The following is a 6041-nucleotide window of genomic DNA, read 5'->3' on the forward strand; positions in this document are numbered from 1 at the left end:
CTTTATATTTTAGCACTCAATTATTCTCTTTTCTTTATATCTTAGCACTCCATTATTCTATATTCTTTATATTTTAGCACTCCATTGTTCTCTATTTTTTATATTTTAGCACTCCATTATTCTATTTTCTTTATATTTTAACACTCCAATGTCCATTATTCTCTTTTCTTTATATTTTAGCACTCCATTATTCTCCTTTTTTTATATATTAACACTCATTGGCACTCATACCACATCTTCTTATATCTACCTTTGTAGCAGTATACAAGCCACTATTAAGAACACGATTAGAGTATGGCATCCTCATAAAATAAAGTTATTGGCATTAATAAAAATGTGCCGGACAACGATACAACTATTGTGTCTTAAGAACTAAACGTACTAAGAAAGACTACAGAAGTCTGCAATAACTAAGTTTTAGAAGGTTCCGAGGAGATATTGAGATTAACAAAATATTAAATATGACAGAGAGGCAGCACAATTTGTTAAACTATAGGGTCTGCATGGGGTCCTACATTTTTTTATCTAATTATTCTCTATTGTTTATATTTTAGCACTTTGTTATTCTCTATTCTTTATATTTTAGCACTCTATTATTCTCTATTCTTTATATTTTAGCATTCCGTTATTCTCTATTCTTTATATTTTAGCACTCCGTTATTCTCTTTTCTTCATATTTTAGCACTCCATTATTCTCTTTTCTTTATATTTTAACACTCCATTATTCTCTATTCTTTATATTTTAGCACTCTATTATTCTCCATTTTTATATTTTAGCACTCCATTATTCTCAATTCTTAAAATTTTAGCACTCCGTTATTCTATATTCTTTATATTAATTATTTTAACACTCCAATATCCATTATTCTCTTTTCTTTATATTTTAGCACTCTATTATTCTCTTTTTTTTATACTTTAGCACTCAATTGTTCTCTCACTTTATATTTAGCAGACTGTTATTCTCTTTTCTTTATATTTTAGCACACCATTATTCTCTTTTTTTTTATACTTTAGCACTCAATTTTTCTCTTTCTTTATATTTAGCAGACTGTCATTCTCTTTTCTTTATATTTTAGCACACCATTATTCTCTTTTTTTTTATACTTTAGCACTCAATTTTTCTCTATCTTTATATTTAGCAGACTGTTATTCTCTTTTCTTTATATTTTAGCACACCATTATTCTCTATTTTTTATATTTTAGTACTCCATTATTCTCTATTCTTTTGATTTTAACACTCAAAGGTCCATTCTTCTTTTTTTTTTTATTTTAGCACTCCATTATTTTATTTTATTTATATTTTAACACTCCAATTCCATTATTCTCTTTTCTTTATATTAAAGCACTCCATTATTCTCTATTCTTTATATTTTAGTACTGTATTATTCTCTATTCTTTATATTTTAGCACTCAATTATTCTCTATTCTTTATATTTTAGCACTCCATTATTCTATATTCTTTATATTTTAGCACTCCATTGGTCTCTATTTTTTATATTTTAGCACTCCATTATTCTCTTTCTTTATATTTAGCAGACTGTTATTCTCTTTTCTTTATATTTTAGCACACCATTATTCTCTTTTTTTTATACTTTAGCACTCAATTTTTCTCTTTCTTTATATTTAGCAGACTGTTATTCTCTTTTCTTTATATTTTAGCACACCATTATTCTCTTTTTTTTATATTTTAGTACTCCATTATTCTCTATTCTTTTGATTTTAACACTCAAAGGTCCATTATTCTTTTTTTTTTTATTTCAGCACTCCATTATTTTATTTTATTTATATTTTAACATTCCAATTCCATTATTCTCTTTTCTTTATATTTAAGCACTCCATTATTCTCTTTTTTTATATTTTAGCACACCATTATTCTCTATTCTTTATATTTTAGTACTGCATTATTCTCTATTCTTTATATTTTAGCACTCAATTATTCTCTATTCTTTATATTTTAGCACTCCATTATTCTATTTTCTTTATATTTTAACACTCCAATGTCCATTATTCTCTTTTCTTTATATTTTAGCACTCCATTATTCTCCTTTTTTTATATATTAACACTCCATTATTCTCTATTCTTTATATTTTAGCACTCCATTATTCTCTATTCTTTATATTTTAGCACTTCATTATTATCTTTTCTTTATATTTTAGCACTCCGTTATTCTCTATTCTTTATATTTCAGAACTCAATTATTTTATATTCTTTATATATTAGCACTCCATGATTCTTTATTCTTCATATTTTAGCACTCCATTATTCTCCGTTATTTATATTTTAGTACTACATTATTCTCTATTTTTTATATTTTAACACTCCAATGTCCATTTTTCTCTTTTATTATTATTTTAGCACTCCATTATTCTCTTTCTTTATATTAAGCACCCCATTATTCTCTATTCTATTCTATTTATTTTAAGACTCCAATGTCCATTATTCTCTATTCTTTATATTTTAGGACTCCATTATTCTATTTTCTTTATATTTTAACACTCCAATGTCCATTATTCTCTTTTCTTTATATTTTAGCACTCCATTATTCTCTTTTTTATATATTTTAGCACTGCATTATTCTCTATTTTTTATATTTTAGCACTCCATTATTATATATTATTATATTTTAAAACTCCATTATTCTCTATTCTTTATATTTTAGCATTACATTATTCTCTATTTTTTTATATTTTAGTACTCCCTTATTCTCTATTCTTTTTATTTTAACACTCCAATGTCCATTATTCTCTCTTTTTTTTTAGGGAAGAACTCCATTATTCTCTTTTCTTTATATTTTAGCAATCCATTATTCTCTCTTTTTTAAATATATTTTAGCACTCCATTATTCTCTATTCTTTATATTTTAGCACTCCATTATTCTCTATTCTTTATATTTTAGCACTTCATTATTCTCTATTCTTTATATTTTAGCACTCCGTTATTCTCTATTTTTTTATATTTTAGTACTCCATTATTCTCTTTTCTTTTGATTTTAACACTCAAAGGTCCATTATTCTTTTTTTTTTTTATTTTAGCACTCCATTATTTTATTTTATTTATATTTCAACACTCCAATTCCATTATTCTCTTTTCTTTATATTTAAGCACTCCATTATTCTCTTTTTTTTATATTTTAGCACACCATTATTCTCTATTCTTTATATTTTAGCACTCCGTTATTCTCTATTTTTTTATATTTTAGTACTCCATTATTCTCTATTCTTTTGATTTTAACACTCAAAGGTCCATTATTCTTTTTTTTTTTTTTATTTTAGCACTCCATTATTTTATTTTATTTATATTTCAACACTCCAATTCCATTATTCTATATTCTTTATATTTTAGCACTCCATTGTTCTCTATTTTTTATATTTTAGCACTCCATTATTCTATTTTCCTTATATTTTAACACTCCAATGTCCATTATTCTCATTTCTTTATATTTTAGCACTCCATTATTATATATTATTATATTTTAAAACTCCATTATTCTCTATTCTTTATATTTTAGCATTACATTATTCTCTATTTTTTTATATTTTAGTACTCCCTTATTCTCTATTCTTTTTATTTTAACACTCCAATGTCCATTATTCTCTCTTTTTTTTTAGGGAAGAACTCCATTATTCTCTTTTCTTTATATTTTGGCAATCCATTATTCTCTCTTTTTTATATATATTTTAGCACTCCATTATTCTCTATTCTTTATATTTTAGCACTCCATTATTCTCTATTCTTTATATTTTAGCACTTCATTATTCTCTATTCTTTATATTTTAGCACTCCGTTATTCTCTATTTTTTATATTTTAGTACTCCATTATTCTCTATTCTTTTGATTTTAACACTCAAAGGTCCATTATTCTTTTTTTTTTTATTTTAGCACTCCATTATTTTATTTTATTTATATTTTAACACTCCAATTCCATTATTCTCTTTTCTTTATATTTAAGCACTCCATTATTCTCTTTTTTTTATATTTTAGCACACCATTATTCTCTATTCTTTATATTTTAGTACTGCATTATTCTCTATTCTTTATATTTTAGCACTCAATTATTCTCTATTCTTTATATCTTAGCACTCCATTATTCTATATTCTTTATATTTTAGCACTCCATTGTTCTCTATTTTTTATATTTTAGCACTCCATTATTCTATTTTCTTTATATTTTAACACTCCAATGTCCATTATTCTCATTTCTTTATATTTTAGCACTCCATTATTCTCCTTTTTTTATATATTAACACTCATTGGCACTCATACCACATCTTCTTATATTTACCTTTGTAGCAGTATACAAGCCACTATTAAGAACACGATTAGAGTATGGCATCCTCATAAAATAAAGTTATTGGCATTAATAAAAATGTGCCGAACAACGATACAACTATTGTGTCTTAAGAACTAAACGTACTAAGAAAGACTACAGAAGTCTGCAATAACTAAGTTTTAGAAGGTTCCGAGGAGATATTGAGATTAACAAAATATTAAATATGACAGAGAGGCATCACAATTTGTTAAACTATAGGGTCTGCATGGGGTCCCACATTTTTTTATCTAATTATTCTCTATTGTTTATATTTAAGCACTTCGTTATTCTCTATTCTTTATATTTTAGCACTCCATTATTCTCTATTCTTTATATTTTAGCATTCCGTTATTCTCTATTCTTTATATTTTAGCACTCCGTTATTCTCTTTTCTTCATATTTTAGCTCTCCATTATTCTCTTTTCTTTATATTTTAACACTCCATTATTCTCTATTCTTTATATTTTAGCACTCTATTATTCTCCATTTTTATATTTTAGCACTCCATTATTCTCAATTCTTTAAATTTTAGCACTCCGTTATTCTATAATCTTTATATTAATTATTTTAACACTCCAATATCCATTATTCTCTTTTCTTTATATTTAAGCACTCTATTATTCTCTTTTTTTTATACTTTAGCACTCAATTGTTCTCTCACTTTATATTTAGCAGACTGTTATTCTCTTTTCTTTATATTTTAGCACACCATTATTCTCTTTTTTTTTATACTTTAGCACTCAATTTTTCTCTTTCTTTATATTTAGCAGACTGTCATTCTCTTTTCTTTATATTTTAGCACACCATTATTCTCTTTTTTTTTATACTTTAGCACTCAATTTTTCTCTTTCTTTATATTTAGCAGACTGTTATTCTCTTTTCTTTATATTTTAGCACACCATTATTCTCTATTTTTTATATTTTAGTACTCCATTATTCTCTATTCTTTTGATTTTAACACTCAAAGGTCCATTATTCTTTTTTTTTTTATTTTAGCACTCCATTATTTTATTTTATTTATATTTTAACACTCCAATTCCATTATTCTCTTTTCTTTATATTTAAGCACTCCATTATTCTCTTTTTTTATATTTTAGCACACCATTATTCTCTATTCTTTATATTTTAGTACTGCATTATTCTCTATTCTTTATATTTTAGCACTCAATTATTCTCTATTCTTTATATTTTAGCACTCCATTATTCTATATTCTTTATATTTTAGCACTCCATTGTTCTCTATTTTTTATATTTTAGCACTCCATTATTCTCTTTCTTTATATTTAGCAGACTGTTATTCTCTTTTCTTTATATTTTAGCACACCATTATTCTCTTTTTTTTTTATACTTTAGCACTCAATTTTTCTCTTTCTTTATATTTAGCAGACTGTTATTCTCTTTTCTTTATATTTTAGCACACCATTATTCTCTTTTTTTATATTTTAGTACTCCATTATTCTCTATTCTTTTGATTTTAACACTCAAAGGTCCACTATTCTTCTTTTTTTTTTATTTCAGCACTCCATTATTTTATTTTATTTATATTTTAACACTCCAATTCCATTATTCTCTTTTCTTTATATTTAAGCACTCCATTATTCTCTTTTTTATATTTTAGCACACCATTATTCTCTATTCTTTATATTTTAGTACTGCATTATTCTCTATTCTTTATATTTTAGCACTCAATTATTCTCTATTCTTTATATTTTAGCACTCCATTATTCTATT

This window comes from Mytilus californianus, unplaced genomic scaffold, assembly GCF_021869535.1.
Source record: "Mytilus californianus isolate M0D057914Y unplaced genomic scaffold, xbMytCali1.0.p SCAF_6, whole genome shotgun sequence".
Classification (NCBI taxonomy): domain Eukaryota; kingdom Metazoa; phylum Mollusca; class Bivalvia; order Mytilida; family Mytilidae; genus Mytilus; species Mytilus californianus.